The 21,171-nt window shown below is 41.7% G+C and overlaps 1 protein-coding gene and 1 long non-coding RNA gene across 3 annotated transcripts in view; both read left to right on the top strand.

Moving 5' to 3' along the window:
- Nucleotides 1–21,171, top strand: part of CDH4 (cadherin 4) — a 412,941-nt gene that overhangs the window by 32,654 nt on the left and 359,116 nt on the right. The window lies entirely within an intron of this gene.
- On the top strand, nucleotides 884–17,707 carry LOC148182821 (uncharacterized). Its single transcript, XR_015774145.1, has 3 exons — nucleotides 884–933; nucleotides 15,347–15,396; nucleotides 16,196–17,707. It is a non-coding gene; the product is annotated as an uncharacterized LOC148182821 (long non-coding RNA).

Here is a 21,171-nt window from a genome sequence, read left to right as displayed (position 1 = left end):
ACATAAATTTTGAGGAATTTCAGCCCTGAAGTTGATTTTTTTTTTCTCTCATACAGTTTTAATTTGAAATTTCGCATTTGCTAATGACACATTTTTACTCTATCTGAAGATTGCCATCTACTGGCATATGAGAGTTTTGGGGTCTGTTATTGTTCATAAATTTGAAAATCCAATAAAGTTTGTTATTTTCTCAGTTGATTTTGTTGATTGCCTTATACTTTGCAGGGTAGGGGCAATAGTAGAGGAAACATTAGCAGCATTTACTTGATCTTACCAAGTGCTGTGCAATGTCTGCTTAATTAAAAGCACATTATAATAACATATTGATGCTTCCCACATGAATGAGCTCTCTATTCCTCCAAATTAAGCCATATTTCATATTTCTATCCTATAAGAACAGAAGAGCACATTAATAAAAGTTTAAAAATACACTTTTTTTCCTAAGCATTTGAAGTGATTCTAACCTTCTGGCATGGTAACAGTTAGGTAGCTCAGTAAACCACAGGGGGTAGAATTTAATAGTGTAATTCCAAAATTGTGGGAGACACCTCTCCCTCCTCAAGTTAATTTGTAGTTAATCCCAAAATTCTTTAGATTTTTAGCCCCTGATGCCTGCCAGCATTCTCCCTACTCAGCAGAGCACAAGAATCTCCAGAGGAACTCAATTTTCTTGCCACCAGCTGTGCTGGGGTTGATGCCACCTCCCCCAAGCTCAGAGCACCCCCGGAGCTGTGATCTCTGCTCCGAGGCTGAAAATTGGCAGCACCTGGAACCAGCATCAGTGCCCAGACTGGGGGCAGCTGTGGCATTTTTGGATTGATGGGTTGCAGGTGTGTGACCTGGCTATAAAGGAGGCTGGGGGGGCTAGCAGTCAGTGCTTGCTGTGGGAAGCTGAGGATTTAGGCTGTAAATCTGGCTGTGACTCTGAAGCAGGTGAGAATGCCCCCAAGATAATCAGAGTTCTCTTATTTTTGTCTGGCTCTTTGCTCTATCTTGATGGTGAGGTGCTCGGTGTGTTGCTTTGTCTGTATTTCACATTTAGATGTCCATTTTCTGCAAGGAAGGAGTTGGGTGCCTTGCATGTGGCTTTGCTTTCCTTCCCAGGGATGGGGGCACCTAAACCTCAGCTTTGAGCTGGCTTGTGTCCTGGCCTGCCAGCTGTGACCTGTGTGGATTTGCAGCTCTGTGAACAAAGGCTTTGTGCATGTGTGGAAGGGACTGTGCTGGTTTTTGATGAAGGTGGGCTGGAGTGATGGGGGTATTTTGTCTTGTAGCAATGCTGACCACAAAAAACATCAACACTGAGCAGGTGAGATGTGAAGTGTGGATGTGCTGGTGCTTTTTCAGCTGCTCTGCACAGTGCAGGAACCTGCCTTGCTCAGGGAAAGTGCTCTTCATCTTGGGGTGGGTAGCACTTGATGAGGGAGCTATTGCTGTGCTGTAACTACCTGAGCTTTATGGAACTGGAAAGGAAACAGGTGTGTAAACCCTGTGTAACTTGCAGAGATGTTAACTAGAGCTCTCCTGGGGCTGCCTTGACATGCATGCACTGTGGGTGCTGACTCCCTATCTGCTCTTCTGACTTTATTTGTGAATTTGTTGTATTTCTGTGTTAGTCATCTTGGTGGTGTTCATCCCTCTTAGTCTTTGTTGTTTCTTTCTTATAGAAGAGGGCTGATCTGCAGAGAAGGATGAAAATAATGGCAAAACAACATGTACATTTACATAAAAACACGTCTTGAGGTTCTTCTGTGTGAACTTCATGAAGGGTTTTTATTTATTCTGGATGTTGTTGGCACTGCACTTTGATTTCTGCTGGATAGAGAGTTGTCAGTTCCATGCTGTAGATACATTTGCTGCTAATTATAAACAGCCTTCTTGGCTCCTAAAGACAAGCAGCCTTTCCACCATTTGCTCACATAAGCCTGTTTTGCAGTTCTTTGGTGTATAAGTATTTGGAGTGTAGAAAAGTGGGGAGATTTATTGAGAGGCCATAAGGCACGAGCCTCCAACCTGCAGCTAAGCTGACTGTGAAGAGAGCTGGATGCAAAGAGTGAGAACAGAAATCTGCTTTATCTGGGTAGATTGAGGCTGTTTCTGGTTTGCACCAGATCCATATCAAGGTACTCCTGACTGAAGTCCCTCGTGCCCCAGGGTTGTGGCACTGTGAGCCCAGCCATCAAAACAGCTGCTCCCTATTCCATCTCCCTGCTCAAGAGAAAATTTACCTTGGGTTTTGGGTGTTTTTTACCTCTCATCAGGTAAATATTGAGTTTCTCAGTTCTTCAAGCAGTACCTTCTGAGAGGCAAGTGCTGATTCCCCCTCTTCTGTAACAATCTCTACCAAGTAAATGCGTGTTTACAGTGGAAAATGGAGCAGCACATTAATGTGATGATTGATTGACATAAAAATGCACTTCTGTGATTGATGAGACAAATGCATGTTGCTCGCAAAAGCTCTGAGGAAATGTGGTCTATACCATGCTCATTACAGCAGATTTTTTTTAGTGTGGGTTTTTAATTTTTTTTATTATAAGCAGTCAATTTACTTCCAATTATAGAATGAGCTGCAGTAGATCTTGCTGTGGTAGTGGTGGTTAATCACAGATCAACAGGCATAAATCATATCAGGCAGGTCTTGGCTATTAAGAGATGAACCATTCATTAACAGAGGCACCTGCACTGTTCTGCTCTCTTCCATGGCACACACAAGTCTCATTTCCCTTAAGGTATTCACAGTGCTGGTATTGGCCTGAAATACATTTCAGTGTCATTAAACGTGCTGTGGACTGAAAATTCCCTTGCCTGTGTGAATTAGAGGAGTAGTTTGAAGTTTCTCTGCTGCAGACTTGTCCCAAAATTCCTGTCAAAATGCAGATCACGAATTATTCAGGCATATACCTCTTCTGTGGATAAGTATATTAAAAGGTGGTAGGATGAGAATGTTAAATATGGGGAGAGACTCTTTAACTTTTTTTAATAGTGATAGAATCTTACCCTTGATGTGTCCTGAGCTGAATCTTAGCAAAAACTTCACACAGATTATTTCAAACTTGTCTATTACTGTTGCTCTTATGTTTTTTTAAATTTTTTTTTTCCTAACAGTTGGAATAATTTTGGATGAGATGAATGTAGTCGTACTAATGTCTGCTGGGTAGTTAGTTCTAAACAGTCAGTGCACAAGCACAGTCTTGAATAAATGTCTGGCTGGTGTGTAGTAGGGGGAAGGGTAGAAAAAGGAAAGAAATTCACCTCCTTTTCAGCTGCTTATTTTGTTGGTTTTTGCGGGGGGGGGATGCTTTTGGGGGTGTTTTATTGTTTTTTTTTTGGTTTTTTTTTTGGAGAGGTTCTCTTTATTGAAAAATGCTCCATCTCTTGAGAAAACAAATCCCTGTGCTTTCCAAAGGTATTGCAGGCTGCCTTTTGGTGATGATTTAGCAGGATAGTCATGTTGTTGATGGATTCCAATGTTTGTTAGTAAATAAACTTGTTAACAAATGAAATTACACATGAAACTGAATAACTGAAGTATTTTCCCTGATTTGTTCAATGCTGTGCAAAGGGATTGAGCAAATACCTGTTGCAATCTGTGGGAGCCTGTGAATCTGAGGGATTTTGGAACAGGATTAAAGCTGTTTACAGCTTTTGGCTGGGTTTATTTACAGGAAGGTGTGCTCACAGGTCTCTGTGTGTTTTTCAGGCTCCTCAGATGTTTGACTGGTGGCTGTGACCTTTAGTAACAAACAGAAAGGTGGGCAAGGAGAGCTGCTTGGTCTCCAGTGCCCAGATTCTCTCACCAATACTTGCAAGAACAGGAGCACTTCTCTCAAAAATAGAAGTTTTCTTGCTGTGTTTTGTTTGCCTCAATAGCTCCTTATCTGGGAGCCCACAAAAAATGAGTCTGTCATGGATCATTTACAATTTGTGTTAGGATTTGTGTTGTGGAATGTGGCTCAGATCTGGTAATGGGTTCCTCCTCTACCATGGCATCTCTCCCTGGCTACACACTATTACCTCCTTGCAGGGTGGGGATCTTGGTGCTGCCTTGAACACTCTTTTTGTGGGTCTAGAAATCATGTGTATGGCCTTGGGAGGTTTTTGTGCAGTTCTTCAATAAGTGGCAGAGATAATAAAGCTTCCTTACCTCATTGAGGCATTTCATGGATAAATTCATACATCAAATAACCTCCTGGTGCTGCTGTGTTAGACAAAACTGGGAATGTCCAGCTGTGTATTTAACTCTGTTCTGTGCTTCCTTGGGTGGAAGTTTGTTCAGTGAAAGCATTCTGTACATCTTCTACAGAACAAACATCTCCTTCTGTACACACCTGAACAGGTGTGGTTTAAAAAAAAAGATTTGCATGACTCCTTTTAAGATTAGGAGCTACCTTGTATCTTTGTGGCGGGTTATGTGGCCTTGTTCCTTTTACTGGTAAAATAAAAAAGTTGATTGACTGCAGTGTTTATTTTACCAGATGATTCCCATCCCTAAATCTGTAAATTAGTATTTGAACTGTGCTGACAAAAGGGCATCCCAGGTCATGATTTGATCAATCTGTATTTATGCAATATATTGTTTATTGTATGAGTTTGACCTCATTAGCTGTAGTCCCTTTCCATCTCAGTTGTTATCTGAAGTGTATAATAATGAGGAGAACATCATCCCAATCTCTCAGTGCAATCAGACAAAGAGATTCTGTTGCAGACTCGGGGAAGATTGTGTCCCAGATGGGAACAGCAAATTTAATTACTGACAATGGAACGAGTATGAAATGTTTCTGCATGCACAGTTCTGGACAATGTGCTGCTTCAAACCCAGGCAACTTGAGTTCTGCAACATTGGGCTGGGAAGAGTCAGAGGATGGTAATCCCCTAAACTGAGACTGAGAGTGTGTGTGTGTGTGACTGTAAAGCTGGGGAAATGCTAATGAATTCATTGAGCCAAGTTGGTGAAATAGCTAAACATCTAAAGAGCAAATATCAAGCACTGATATTTATGTAGAGATAGCACAGGAAAACTGTTTGCCTCGGAGAGGCCCTGTGAAGAGGGTTTTTTTTAAACATAGAGCTTTATTCTGGGTGCCTGCCTCACCCTGAGAGCTCACCTTGGTGGTGGTGGTGTGGTTTTTGCTCTGTAGGAAACAAATGTGGGTGTGTAAGGCAGGAGTCACCGAACAAATGCTGCAGATGCAAACCCAACAATCTTGATTATGCTGCTACTTAAGAGTTGTAGTTGGAGGCCGTGTATCCAGGCTACAGCTGCAAAAAAGAACCTGACCAGAAGCTGATTACAGGCTCTAATTCTTCCAGGAGTTGCCGAACAGCTGCCCGTTGGCATCTCCTGCAATCCACGAGATGAATCCCTCGGTGTGCTTGAGGTAACGACCTTCTGGATGCTTTCTAATAAAACAATGAAGAGCTGACTTTATCATCCTTAAAGCAAATTACTTCTGCAAAATGCTTTACAAATACCAAGGGTGCTCTTTAGATAGGGATGTCTTCTATTAAAAAGTCTTGAATATTTTTCTGCCTTTAAGTGGCGAAGCTTTCTCAGGCCAATGAGGTTTGCAGGAGCAGCTCAGAGAGAGAAGGCAGCGGTGTTCTTTGAGTGGATCTGTCTACAGGAGCTGTGCCATCAGATTGGTTTGGTTTAAGTTGTCTTAAAGAAGGTGAAATAAATTATGATTTTTATTTTAACTTTGTCTTTTTCATCTAATTATATTGCTTCCATTTCTGCATATAAATTGTCTTGGGTAAAGGTGTTGTGATAATTCCATCAGTGCCTTCAATGTTTGTGTCTCTATGTGATGGGAAGATGACAGTGATAACACTGCAGGGCTGGGGTTTGATGGGATGGAAATGGAGGCATTTCCTCATCAGCTGGAATGCCAGAGCTCCTGTCCTGGGGTGGATTCTGGTTCTGCTGGTGCTGCAGGTGGCTCCGTTCCCAAGTTCTTATCTGTTTATGTTAATATTGGATAACAAGGAAAACACGAGGCCTGGCCCCGGTGTACTACCGTGGGCTTCCTGCTGGCTTGTTTACGCCTTCTCATCCCACAGGTTTGTCTGTTGTCATAGTTTCCATTTTCTTTCTGTTTTTAAAAGCAGGACAGGAGGTCTCTATGGAGACAGGCATCAGTTCCACTCTGTGCACTAAACTGTAGGGGTTGCTGTTAGAGCAGAGCTGTGAACACGCTCCATCCCCTGTGGAAGCCATGAACATTGCCATGCTGACATCTCCAATCCCCGGAGTCACCAGGAATTAACATTTCAAGGTTGCAGCAGCTTCTTTGTAACAACACTGTCTGCTTTTGCCTTCATTGGAGCAGCAGCGTGGTCAAAGAAACATCATCTCTGCACAGCACAACTCCAACTCTCAGGGCTTTTTCATTAACTGCAGAAAAGGCACCATCCCAATGTGTTCTTTGAATTAGTATGTGTGACTTTCCTCTGAAATTAGAAAGTTAAATGGGATCCCAGTGACTGGATCATGAGGGGGAAAAAAACTTTTTGGAGATGGCTTTTCCATAGAGAAGGATGTTCATGAGATCTCTTGGCTGCTGTGTGAGGAGGTCACTCCACCTCCTACCCAGAGGAGCTGGGCTGCTGAGCACTCTTGTATAAAAATGTGACTTCTGTCTCCTAACCCCTGTGAGCCACAAATCACTGGAGACAGGGAGGCATCTGTCTCACCTGCTGCCCTTAATTGGGGCTGAATGTTGTTGTTGTCAGCCTTGTGATGGATGTAATGGGAAATGCTGTCAGGGCTGGCTCCAGCAGCTTTCATTCCTGTAATGATGTGGTAGGTGTTACAGGTGTAATTTTCAGAAGTACCCAAGCAACTCAGGAACCAAGATCCATCAGTGGTGTAATCACTGAGGTTCAGGTTGCCACATCACTCACTGCTGGTGTTACTGTCACAGTTCTGGTTTGTGCCTGTCCTCATCTGAAGTAGAACTGAGGACCTAGAGAAGTGTGTGTAGATAAATATATCTACACACATGTATTCCTCCCTGACTGCCTTTCACGTGTGCTTATCTGTAATCATAAATAGCTGTGGAGGAAAAGCCTTTGCTCCCAAGGCAGATAAAAAGGGGAAATCATAACTTCAGATGCTGTGAGAACAGAAGGATTGAATTGAAGAGGATGGGTATGATCTGAAAACTGCACCAGACAAGGAGTAAGAGTTACCTATTGTTGCAGGTTCCATTCTTTTTCTGAGTGTGGATGGTACTGATCTTCTGGAAGGTTTACTTTGGGGTCCTGAATGAACTGTTGGTCCTGATGCTGAAAGAAATACATTTCTTGTTAGTTTACAGCATATAAGTGCAGTTGAATTTCAAGATCAGTTTCCTGGATAGCATTCACTTGATTACCTAGGTCTAGTTTAAATAGCACTCCAGCTAAGTAGAACCCTAAGGAATGTTTAAAAAAAACCCCACAACAAATCAGTGATTGAAAGGTGGCAGTATCTTGATCAGTCTTATGACCAAAATTTAAAAAAATTAAAAATTCTAGGCTCTAGTGTCACATAAATCATCCAAAACTTATAAAAGCAGATTGGCAGTTTCCTGAGAAGGCACCTGAAGCTGTCCTCAGCCTGTCACTGGTTTTGTACAAAGCTTTGTAGCACAGTGCCAGTTTCAGAGGTAGAACAGATTTGACTGTACAGGATTGGTTGTGACGTAAAGGTCAGGTTCTGCTCTCTGATAAATCTGCTTTCTGTTAACCTCCTTGTGTGCTATGAAATTAAGGTTAATTCAGATGAAGTCATCAGGGAATATTTTGGTGGGCAGGGGGTTGGCACAGTGACTCCAAGCCTGTGCACAGGTCACAAGAAGGATCAGTCCCCGTGGGCTGCTGGCAGGAGATGGAATCCTCCTTTTACTCCTGCAGTGCCAGCCCTGTGCTCGTTGCCTCCCACCAGGCACAGGTTGCTGGGGCTGTCTCAGTGTGGAAGTGGATCAGGTTAATTCCAGGTCCCTGGGAGCTCTGCTGCCTGGCATGTTTTCAGGAGCAGAGACAATTACGGGGATTAAAATCACCTTTGTGTTGTAATCCAAGTGTTCAAGGCTCCTGTTGTAGTACAGAGAGGGGAAAGTCTCCAGGGAGATTGGTTTTGTTTCCAGTGTGGGTCATCCTCTGGGAATATCTAGGAAAGGCCCACTGAGAATGGTTTTTATTGTATTTCTTTATATTTTGAGGATATCACAGTTCCTCTGCTATTGATGAAACATTATTTAAAGTGTAATGGTTGCTTTATGCAGTGACCTTGGCCTGTGCATGGTATCGAAGGAGTGACATGAGGTTGGGTGGGAAAAATGAACAGAAAACTCTTCTGACTTACTGACATACTTCCATTTCCTACTCATTTTTATAGATATGATCAAATATAGGAGCTGTAGATAGGAGCAAATAAAAATTGGCACCAAATCAAATAACAAAATTTTGAAAAGGTCAAATTAATATATTTTTACAGCTATCTCTCCCAGAATGAAGGAGGCATTAAAATTCTGATTATAAGTTCTCGTGAGAATGGATTGTAATGAGAACAGGAACCAGCACATTATAAATCCACTCTCCTGGTAATAATTTAACTAGAACAGTAACTGGTACAAATGTAATTCATTAATTCATTTTTATCACAATTTAAAGACTGAAATCTGGTTGTAGTCATGTGGCCTTCTTGTGCCATATCTGGGGTGGGTTTTTTGTAGCTAGAGTTGAACTAAGATAAACCGGATGGATGCAAACCTCCCTGGAGTTTATCTTGCCACAACTGCTGCCTTCTATGAAGTTCTTATTTCACTAAAGATTGGGTTTGAAAGAATATTAAAAAGTAGTTCTGATTTGTGTTTATTTAGGACAGATGGCTAATTTAACTAGGCTGATCTCAGCTTTTTTATTGGACTTCATCCAGCGGTCCTTGATAGTCTCGTATCTGAATTCAACATTTCCCAGAGTCATCAGATACAAATAACAAAAGTAATTAAAAGACTGCCTCGAAGTGTAAATATCCATTAAAAAAGTGTGAAATTTTTGCTAATAACATTTGTGGAGCTTTCGATATTTTGAAGAGTTGTAGTTGCACTGACAGTAAAGACTGACACCAAATATGGTGAGTGGTTTTATTTGTTTATTTGCTTTTTTTTTCCCCCCTCTGCTTCCAAAGTATGTTGGAAGAGACTCTGTGATGTGCCTGCTGGTTGTAAAACTTCTTGCCCTTGTTTTAGCAGGGCAGTGAAGGGAGGGATGATGGGATTTCTGGAGTCAGGGTTGTTTCAGGATTTAGGACTGATGCTCTCAGCATTGGCTTTTATCCTCTGCAGCTTCTGCTTGTGGCCCTTGGGCAGGTCTTGGGGCTCCCAGCAGCTGCTGATGGATGTGGCCTGTGCTTTTTGGAAGCTCTGGTTCTTCACTGTTTGCCTTGTATGCAGTGCTAATTTCATCACACAGCTAAATTCATCAGTGAAAGTCTTGTTTAGACCACAGAATACTCTAGGGTTTATATCCCAACTCTTTTTGTCCTCCCCACTCCTGCAGAGATAGTCTTTGCATTACATTGTGGGTTTTCTGTTCAAGATATTTTTAAATATTATAATGCTGAGTTCTAAAAAAACAAAACAACCAATTAAAGAAGGAAACATTGCAGTAAACAAAGCTGCAATCTGAATGTGTGCTGCTGAAGTTCTGAGCAGAAGCAGTAAGTATTTCGCATAAGGCACAGACAAATGGAGCAGGAGCTGTAAACTACTTGTGGCCGCAAGAAACAGCGGTGGCACTTGAGTCAGGAATTGTATGTGCAGATTTCCAGCAGCAGGTAGGGCTGGTTTGATGGGGATTTTGTTTTTGCACAGCACGGCTTGTCAAGGAACACTGGTGTTTTTAATTTAGATTTTTTGCAGCCCAGAGCCATTTTCATTGCCCTGGTATCACCTGAAGGGGTGACTCCTTAGGTCCTTTCCAACACAAACCATTCCATTCTGGTGCTTCCTCACACTCACTTTCCTTTCTCCTGTATGTCAACACAACTTCATTAAAATTCAGGTTTCCAGATGGAGAAAGTGGGAAATGGCTTAGAATGGTTGATTTTGGCTTCTGGAGACTGAGAGTCCCAAGTTCCAAATTCTGTGAAGGTCACTCAGTTGCTGGGAACTGGCTCTGGCTCAGATGCTCCAGCCAGGGAAGCTGCAGAGCAGAGGAGAGAGAACCCTCTGGTAAAACCTCTTGTTTTCAGCTGTTTTAATGACTATAGGAACTTCACTGTGGACTATTTCTGTGCCTCAGAAGAGCATTGCAAGGTTCCTTTGTGTCAGATGCAAAAAAAAAAGAAAAAAAGGAAATACTTGAGCTTCCACTCCAACCTCAAAAGATTTTACAAGGCATTTTTACCTCATCAAATATCCCACAGTTTTCAACAGGGTACAAGAACAGTTTTTATTTTAATAAGCGTGATGACTGAGATTTGTTGCTGAGTGAAACTAATGAGATGAAGGATGTTGACAAGTCATGGATTTGTATTGTTCAGCCTGAGTATAACTTGAAAGCTCAGCAATACTGGACAAGCACAACTACTGAAAATGTGAATATATTTACATTATTTGATATGAAATGTTGAAGCCATTTTGTTAATGGGCAACTTCAGCACTTGTTTTTATGCATTGAATGGAAACCAGTAGGTCAACTGTAATGTAAAAATGTGCATTTTGTTTTGGCTCTCTGTTTTTAGCAGTAAGCCACATATTCAGCATAACAAGAGAGCAATAACCTTTTGATTTGATGATACACAGCACCTTTTATGTAAACCCATGAAAAGTGATTACTGGTATCATGAGGAAACAGCACCTTAGGGAGATTACCAGGCAAGGCAAACAGCTGGAACCCATAATCTCCTAAAAGTCTGATTGTCTGTGGATCTCCATGTCTACCCTAGGGGGCTATAAGTAATACTTTTTCTAATTATGCAAAACAATAAATTCTTTGAAAAATTTTGAGTTTCAAATTTTTGGTAACCATGAAATTTAACTGTTTGACAGATGTTTGACAGATGCTCTAAGTTTAGGACTCTGCAAAACTTGCTTCTGTATATAAATGAGACATTTCCTACTGTTTTCTTGACACTTAAGATTAACTATTCTAACAGTTTACCTGAAGTTTAACTGAGGAAAAATTTCTAATCCATTGGATGGGATTTTTTTTTCAAGTTAAGAGAAGTATAATTGCATTTTACTGAAATAAGCCTATCTTTGTATTGATTTAATTAGATAAGCTTAAAAAAGGGGGACAACTTGAGTGCAAATAGAGCAACTGTATTTTTTTTTATTTTTTTCTAGGGTATAAATCTCTTGAGAAATGTTCCTGCCTGTCTGTTGACCTGGTGGTTGTGCCCTGTTGTTGCTGCTGTGTGTCAGTGATTGAGAGGCTGCAGTCTGACTTTCCTATGGGCTTTAGCCCATGCAAATTCCCTGAAATTAAGGAGCATGATATACTCTTTGAAAGAAGCGAAATCATTCTCAAAATCTTTCCCCAGTCATAATTCAGTCTGTTACTAGGAAGGCAAAATACCCAGATCACTCCTGGCATACACCGGGGTCTGAGTGATGATGTTTTAATCAGACCTGGGCCCTGTGCAGTTCCCTGAGCTGCATCTCTGCCTGTTCTGGGGATGTGGACAGTGCTGCTTCCAAGGAGGGAGGATTTCCCTCGGTGCTAGTCACAGAATATCCAGCTCCTGGGTTGGTGACACAGTGCAATGAAACAAAAACTACTATTTTCAGGTAGGCATCCTGCTCCCTGTTGACTTGAAAGCCCTGATGTCAGGCTGCATGCTGCTGACTCCAGAAGTGCTTTGGAGAGGGATTATCATAAATTCAGATACCTGCTAGAGATACCTGCACAGTACATTTGTGTCTGTCAGCACTTTCAGGATGCTGATTTTCCTGGCAGTTTGTAGCACTTTTTTGGATCTCTGTGGGAACTGTCCAAGAGGCACCTGGAAAAAAAGTGTTGGAGCTTTTATTGTTAAAAGTTTTTTTGTGAATTTTCCAGGAGGGTGTTCCATTTTCTCTGCAGCTAGAGGTGCTACTGAAATCTTCAAAGCCAGCTGTTGGACTTAACAATATAATTTTCACCTGAAACTTTTTGTTCTAGCAGGTGATAATGATTAGGAGTTGGATATTAAAATTTTTGCTTTTTTTTATCCAGGATGAGGTTTTAGCCAGACATCAGCACAGACAGAATGCCTCTGTAGCTGAATGCTGCCTCCTCGCATCTCAAATGCCCTATTGTGAGTGGCTGCATCATTCTTAAATTGTCATCATAAAGCTTGTCAGACAATTTCCATCCCTCAAAGGCAAATTTGAACTGATCTCAGCATGTAATTTTCATGTTAAAAAATGTGAACTGGTTTGGGGTCAAACCTAAGGTTTGATGAAAGCATTGAGACAAGGTTATCAGGCACTTGAGTGATGAACAGGCACTGTGTAAGGTAAAGATCCACAACTTGTTGGCACTTGTTGGAGTTTGTTGGGAAGCCTCAATTCCAGGCATTTACATTATCTGGGTACAACTGGCATTTTCTTCAAGACTAGTGTCTAAGCATGTTCTTCAGGAATAGCTATGGTGGAGCAGAGGGCATTTCCAAGTAGCTGTCTCAGTTTAGGATGAACAAGTTTGACAGTTCATGTGTAAATTTAATTCCAATGCAGTTTGGCTGTGTGTAATTCCACCTTTTTCTCATGGGTGGAATTATCAGTTGCTTCAAATTTTGAGCTTTCTTTGTATTTGAAGTTCCTCTGATTATGTAGCCCTGCATAGAGAGAACAGTTCAAGTTCTTCATCTGTAGGTAAATCATAATACTGGGAAGTTAGATTTTCAGTAAACTGTGCTCAGAGGTCAGGGTAAAAGGTGTTGCTATTGTATGTTGGGATGTTTTTGTTTTTAACAGTTTAAATCCATTCTGTATTGTGTGGAAAGGTTCTTTTGGCCTAATTATTCTTGCTTGCATCTAATTTCTCTAGTTTTATTGTAGTCAGGACAGTAAAAATCATTATGGGCAGAAACTTGACATGCCAGCTGTTGGACTACTCATAAATTCTGCTCTGGGACCAATACTTCTCACTCATCTTACTTTTAATCTGTAATTTTTGTTAATTCTTTGTTATTCTTGCTTTTGAATGTTTCTCCCTTTGTTTCTGAATTAATGTGCTGTGTGGTGTCCCAGCCTGAATCATGATGGGATGTTAGAGGGATCCTGAGGTGGAGCAGGACAGACACTTCACTTCAGTGGGAGGGATGGGTGGTAATGGTGGTTTAATGGCAGTAACACACACGCTGAATTTTAATGTTTCCTCCAGGTTCAGTATGCTGATGTTAAGTACCAATAATTCACAGAGGGTTGTGTTGAAATAGCACAGCAGTGTCATTGCTGGGCACAGAGCAAACCTCCAGGAAAATGTGTTGCCTCTGGACTACAGGAACTCCAATCCAGCTGTGAGGTCTCATGGATATCAGCAGAGGGAAGGCAAAAGAAAAGGAGCCAAAGCTGGAATGAGTGCATTTCTTTGTTAGGCTTCAGTTTTGGACATTGATAGCTAATTTATGTAATCACCTTACAGTAAGATTCAGTAGTTTCTGGTGTTACCCAATGAGCCACAGAAACACCGAGCGAGGTTTCCTTGAGGTTCTGATACCTGGAATTGAGAGAACAATTACAAGAATAGAATTGTCATGAATTACAGCTTTTTTAGTACTCCAGGTTTTTGCATGCTGTGTCTTGCTTTGGAAGGTCTGGAAAAATAAATAGGTAGGGAAATAACTGTCCCACAGGAGCCCTGAGCAGCTGCACTCCCTTTTCAAGGATCTGTCATCCTGCAGAGGTCTGGCATCACAGAATGACTGAAGCTGTGTGGTACCTTGAGGTCATCTGGCACTGCTGCTCAGCAATGCAGGTGGTGGCCAGGCTGAAGCTTTCCACAGGTTTGGGATTGCTGCTTCCTGACTGGGTAAGCCAGGGAGGGTCAGCTCTGCACCCTTCTGTGCACACCCTCCTTGTGGTGCTTTATAGCTGTCTGCAAGGCTGGGGATCGTGGTTAATGCAGACAATGAGAATGTGGATTGCAGAGGTGGATTATGTGCATCTTTTGTGGGAACAGTGTCATGACAAAAATGACCTGGATTATGAAGTTAAGCATCTGTGCTGTAGTGAAAAGCTCCTGAAGCTTTGTGTGACTGCAAACCAGGCATTTTCAGCCTCATCTGGGAGACTGGGACCTGGCTGGGGTACTGAGGGTCAGGTGATGCTGTGAGTTCAGTGGTGTAGGGTTGTCACCAGGCTTCCAGTGCCACATGCTGACCTTTAGTCGTGTTTGCAGAGATGTTCTTCCTTACAGCTGCCAGGCCACCAATGTCCCTGTCTGTGAGCTCATCCAAGCTCCTCCTCATCTCCCTGGCTCCTCTCTGTGTGCTGAGCTGCCCAGCGGCTTTAGGAGCACTCACTGCTGGGGTGTTGCTGGTGCTGGGTGGATTCTGGGGTGTCCTGCACCTGCCATGGGCACAGCAGGGCTGCCCCAAGCTGTGACATTGCTTTTCCTTCAGGAGAGGCACTCCGGGGGTGTTGAGAGAAGTATTGATCTACTTCAGTCTCATGCACTTGCTTAGCTCCTGTGATGAGATTTTAATCTCTTTTAAAGAAATACTAAGATTACAAAGCTTGAAAAAAGATGCATAAGGTGTCTGTAAACCACTCTGGGAATTTTCCATCTGGGAGACAATGTGATATGGTGCTACTATTTTTTTTCTAATTTTTGTATCTATAACCTTATTAAAAAAACCTGTCTACATATTTTACCTGGAGAAATCGTTCCAGAGCACAGTTCTTGTGAAATGTTAATGAAATACTGACTGTGACCAGCTCTGTATTTCTCCATTCAGGATCACAGCAGAAACTCTCTTTAAAAAACTAATGTTTGATTTTTATGACAGCATTTAGAGAAGAAGAATCTTGATTAGGCTGCTCCAGCCTTGCCCTTTTGCTTTACTCTTTGCTTTACTGACTGAAGGGCAGTAAGACAAAGATAGCTGTGTGTAAAGAGCTCCATGCCTCCATATTCTTTGAAAATAAACAAAAAATTGTATCCTTATGCTAAATGGAGCTTCATCAGCTTATTTAAATAACCAGTAGGCTGTAAATGTTTTTATTTGGAGCAGGGAATGAAGTAATTCTGGAGTCAGGTTGGTAAACACTGTGGTCTAGCAATTAGGAAATTGATTGGGGACCTAATTCACTATAAAACAGTCCATCTTTTGCTAGGCCTGTAAATATCTCCTTATTGCTTAATTCTACAGTCTCCTTAATGGGGAACCTGGTCATTTGTGAGGAATCAGCTGTACATGTGGTAAGCTCATCTGTTTGTCTTACTCTTTTTCCAATGTTGATTGGCAACAAAAGCAATTTGGTGCAGATAAAAAAGAACAAATGGTAATGGGCTTGAAGCTGAAAGCTCTTAGCTTTAAACACTCAAGCACTCAAAGTGGAGGATTTGGGGATAGAGACTTTACTTATGGGTTAGAGATCCTTTGTTCTGTGCTTGACTGGTTGTTTTTCTTTGGCTTGGTTTTGCTATAGTAAGTGGCAGGCTGCTTGTGAAGTAAAGATATTTAATTCTGGGGTCTTGAGCTCATAAAACATTTTTAAAAATGCAAAGGCAGCACTCACTGGAGGCCCTTTGGCACCCATGACACTGTGTCAGGATTATGGATTACTGCCAGTCGTGCATTTCAGTCTGAAAAATTGCAGTTTGGCTTTCTGAAAACATGCTGATTTTAAGAGCTCTCTGCTGCTTAAACTGCTTGTACCAGGACCCTGGGCCTCCTGCATTCATGGGAGCTAGACCCATTTTGAGTTTTGTAGCATAACTTCCAAGTGATTTAATGAGAAAAGGAATAAAATTAAAATGTAATCCTTGAAAAATATATATACCAAAAAGATCATGTGTTGCTTACATAGAATGCTTTTTCCTCCAACTTAAAAGTGGCCAATTTCAAGGTTAAGCAAAGCTTATTATTGGATCCAAGCAGCATCTCAGTCAATTGTAAAATGAACTGTTAAACCCTTGGCTTTTAAAACCTATATTAAGCAGCAGGGAAAAAAGTATTAATTGTTATGAAAATGCAAACGTGGCCTTCATTTTTAAGGGATGGGACTGACTTTTGGAGCACCTTTTTGGACCTTTAGGAGAATTGGCTGTGACAGCTTCAGGCTCCTGATGGAATCAGCTCTGCCTGAGCTGAGGGAAGGGTTCCTCCTGGCCAAGCAGCAGTAAATGGAGTGGTGGCTCTGTGTTCCCGTGGTGCCTCTGCACTCCTCCTGATGACCCCATGGGCAGCAACAATAATCCAGCACCTGAAACCTGACACAGCCTGAAAGGTTGGCCCTGGTGTACTTCACACACCAGGTGTAAGGAAGAGACACTTTACTGGAAGTGGTGAGGCTCTGGAGCAAGGTGCTGACCCAGAGGTGATGGCTCCACATCCCTGCAAGTGTCCAAAGCCAGGCTGGACAGGGCTCAGAGCAACCTGGGGTGGTGGAAGGTGTCCCTGCCCATGGCAGGGGTGGAATGAGATGACCCTTAGAAGTCAGCTCAAAGCATTGCAGAAGGTGCACCCCTGTAAGCACAGAGAAGGGGTTTTTGGGAGGAGTTAAGTGTGTAAATTATAACATTTGACACTTACTCTACTCATACTTAACAGAGGAAGAACAACACAGGATGTGGACTCCTACAATCCATCTCAGCGCTGCCTGAATATAAATATCTGTGACAGGCTGCACAAGGATGCTTTAATGGCAGTTGTCAGAGACATTTAAAATGGATTAGACCATCTCAATTTTTTTTTCCTCTAATAATGAATATTTAGTGAGACTTTTAAAGCTGTTAGCTATTAATTATAGAACCTAAAAATATGATGGTGTTCAGTCAAGTAGGAATCAGCACATGACTGTATGCAGAAGTATGTTCTCTGTCTAGGTTTTGTGACATGGCTTACTACTTTACATTTGCTTTATAAATACAAGAAATGTTTTTTTAATGATGACAGCTGGTGATGAAGCAGACTTGCCCTTGAAAGTTGTAAGCAGGCTGGGAATATTAACACTGAGGAGGTAAAAGGAGAGATTAATAGATAAATGTACTGATACTTAAATAATGTATGATAAAATTAGATTACCATAAATTTAGTTCTGCTGTAGATAATGGTATTGTTCTGAGTCTAGAAATCCAAGTGTGGCAATGGAAGGTTAATGCTTGCATTAACAGAAATGCAGCCCATTGTCCTTTGCTGGTGTTGTTGCTGCTTTCTGCAGATAAGAAATTGCCTTTCTCTTTAAATTAGTTTATACTACCAAGGGTTACTTTTGCATATTGGAAATAAATAGGGTTATATTTCTACAGCTAAAATAAATGTTTCTACTGTTGAAATAAATGTCTTATTCCAGCAGTAGAAAGCTGATTATACCATTGATAAAGAGGCTGTCAGTCAAATAATTCTCATTTATGTATTCAAAAATCTTAACTAATAGTGCAATATAAAAAGCTCAAGTAGCTTTATTAAATTCTTGCTTTTCAGGGTGATTTTTTTCCTTTGTAGCTGGAAATCATCTTCTATTTGCAGCCTGCTGTCATTTCCCTGAGTAAAGAACAGAGTAAGGAGGCTTTGAGTGTGTGGTTTGATTACTCTGTTTTGTTGGTGTTTTGATTTTTTTGTTTTCACACGAGTTATTCAAGCACTGGGAATCCAGCTTGTGGGATCTGGTTTTAGCCTTTGCTGGTCAGTTTCTTTGGAAGAAGTCTTTTTTTAGAAAGGAGCTTGGCAGTGCCTCTGTGCTCTGGGGAGAGCTGACCCACTGACCTCCTTTAGTGGTCCATCTCAGGCTCTGCAGCCCATCCTTCTCTGGTTTCTTGGCCTCCCAGCTCCATGGGGAGCAGGAACTGCTCTTGTCCCATTTTCCAGGCTGAAGGATTGATTTCCTCTGGCACTGCCATGAGAACTTAGACATGGGGTTGGTGTTAGTTTGGTGAGCTCTCCTTGGTCAGCAGGGACAGGGAGAAATGCCCTGAGTGCTGTTTGTCCTCTTCAAGCTTGGATTGAGATGAGACTTGAGACTTGCACAAAATCATATCAGAAATGTGTGGTCCTACACTTGTTTTTTTGTTTTGTTGTTTATTTTGGTCTTTTTTCATCCCATGGCTCAATGTCCTGGCTGTGGATCTTCACTTTGCTCTTGCCTGAGCTGGAGCTATGACTGGAGCAGCCCAGTTGTTGCATCTTCCCTGAGGGTCAAAGAGTTCAAATTCTCCCTTCCAGGCTCTTTTGTCCATCAGCCTTGCAAGTCCTGTTCAGTGTAGTTACACCCTGGGAGTGGGGTGGTGACTGACTTCCTCCCCAGATATGAAGCCAAGGTTCTGGGATGTCGGTGGGAGTGGGACTGGAGCCTTGCCTGACATTCCAGCAGAGCATCCTTTTAACTGCATGAGAACTATCACAGCTCTGGGGGGTGGGGGGGTGAAATTTCAAGCTTGTCTTACATGGATTGCTTTTCTCAAGTAGCATTTACTATAAGAAGTGTGAGAAAATGAGAGCAGAGGTCCTAGATGAGAAATTTTATGGGCAAAGAAGGGGAAGAGAGCCTAAGAATTTATTCCGAGTCCACCTGTGTGCATGCGCGTGCATTTATTTCTGCTTAGACATTGACATTCCTCAAAGTACTCTCAGTTGATAGCTCAGAGTGCCCTAATGATAATTGCATTTACACTAAATGTGGAGCAGCATCAATACTGATATACAAATAACATAAAGCTGCCAGCCATCTGAACTAATCAAATGGAGCTTGGGCCCTGTCTCAGTCAGGGAAAACAGGGAAGAATTCATCTTTAAGCAAGAGCTTAAAGAAGGGTGGATGTGGTGGCCCTCCTGTTAAATGTGTCCTTCTATGAAAAAGGATATGAAGAGGAACAAAAACTGTCTTGGTGTCTGGAGCATAAATTATAGCACACGTACTTAGATTTTTATAGATGTAAGCAGAATACAATCACATCTTTTCAGGTCTCAAACAGAAGCATCTCGGATTCTATCCCTTGATACAGTTATGCTAAAAAAATACTTAACTGCTATTATGTTTGGATGGAAAATAGGCTTTAACCTTGAGGTGCTGAAACAGCAAATAAGATACTGTGTTCAGGTAAGGATCTGTGACCTGTAACAGGTGTGAGGGGCTGCAGAAGTGACCTGCTTTTACTTCACAGCATAGAGTAGAGGGAACCTTGCTGAGTGCTAATTAATTGTTGCTTTCATGCAAGATAATTTTTACCTTCAAATAGCCTTGAAGAGAGTTCTCTTAGTTTTATCATCTAGGAGAAGTAGATACTCAGAAGCTTCATAAAATAGGATCTAACCCCAAGATCTGAGCTCTTTAACATTATGGATTTGAATGGAAACAGGTTTGATACAATTTAAGCCATATACAATTTAAGAGTAACCCCGTATCTTTCAGGGCATTAGTGTCCCGAGTTTTATTTTTTGGGATGTTGCTTTAACTATGGAAGTATGGCAGGTGATTTTAATTTTTTCTGCATGCAATATTTCTGCTGAGATAGGAACTGGCTCTTCCACTGACTTGCACAGACTTTCCTCCTGGGATGGGATGTGGGATGGGAGCGGTGTTCCAGGGTGAAGGTGCACAAACACCTGCAGCACAGGTAACCCTGTTCTTCTGGCACCTGGAGTATCCCAGCTTCCCTCCAGGTGTGTGCCATGAGCAGCTGTGTGGGAGAACCCACTGCATGTTTGTTCATCCCTCTGCACAGCACACTTCATCCTGAGAAATGGAAACAGTTTTGTACAAAAGCAACCACCCACTCAAAATACATAAATAAAGACTCTTGGATACATAATCCTTTAAAATACAGCACAGGGGCAATTTCCAGGGAGTGTTTATTATGGTGACAGGTAGAACCAAGTGAGTAAAAGCCTCTCTTGGCTCTCAGTTCTGGAAGGTTCTCATTTGTGATTATAGTCATGATGATAAAGCAATTAAATGCCAGTGAACATATATTTTCCATGGCTGTGAGGCTTCTGGCATAATTATATAATAAAAAATGCCATTAAAGAGCAATAATATTATTAGTGCATCACTTGGAAGATGTGCACAGCTTGGATCCTAAGAGCACAAAACAACCAAAGCCCAAAACCAGCCCTGATGTTCCCAGGTGTGGAATTCAGAACGGAAGCCTCTCTGCCTGTTGTTGTATGTACAAGATACTCTGATGCACCACAGGATATTTGCACCTCCAACTGGCCAAATCCTTTTTGCTGTATCTTTTTAGCTTAGGAAATCTAAACTTTGGGTTGGGTATGGTCAGTTAAAAGCTACGAGACATGTTGAGTGATAACTCTGGGGTCCTGACTCACCTCGCTGCCTTCTGTAAAACTTGTGAGATTAAACCTTGTGAAAATGTGAAAATATATTCCTGTAGTATGAAGCCTGTTTTATTGCAAATTCTGTGTGGATGTGTATTGCTGTTTTTAGGCTTGATACACTCAGCCAGTGGTGCAATCCTGTCTTTCATCCACCAAGATGTGCTATGCTGTTAATGAAGGACCTAAAGGTTGCTTTGGTCCCATTAACCATGGCCTGGCTCATCCTTTTCCAAATGCTCCAGGAGTTAGACTCGGTCAACAGACCTGGGATTCCAAATTCCATTTAATCACACAGATCGAAGAGTTCTTGTTTCATAACTTGCATTGTATTTCCTATTTTTAGCATTGAGGTAATTAATTTGTTCTAAACAGTATTGATCAAAATCTTCTGGAGGTGGAAGCATTCCAGTAACAGCTGAAACTAGTAATGTAATAGATCTACAAAATATGAAATGTGTATCGAGATCTGAAAGAAAAAATGTTCCAGAACACATCTTTTATTTGATACTGGAGAGCATGGGTTGATCCATGGCTTGGGTCACTGCTTGCTTGGTATCATAGTGCTGTTGTACAAGACAAGGGCACTCAGGGATGTCACAACTCTGAACAGATGCTCATAAGGTCAAGGTGTGGCTCCTGGCCATAAACTCCAAACCACCTCTGGGAACTTCATAGCACCCGCTGTAAAAGGGGCAGAA

The sequence above is a fragment of the Pseudopodoces humilis genome, chromosome 19 (assembly GCF_049639895.1).
Source record: "Pseudopodoces humilis isolate 2021_Gansu_Grassland_sample_001 chromosome 19, ASM4963989v1, whole genome shotgun sequence".
NCBI classification, from domain to species: Eukaryota; Metazoa; Chordata; class Aves; order Passeriformes; family Paridae; genus Pseudopodoces; species Pseudopodoces humilis.
The sequence above is the reverse complement of the archived record's forward strand: the minus strand, read 5'-3'. Positions and strand labels throughout refer to the sequence as shown.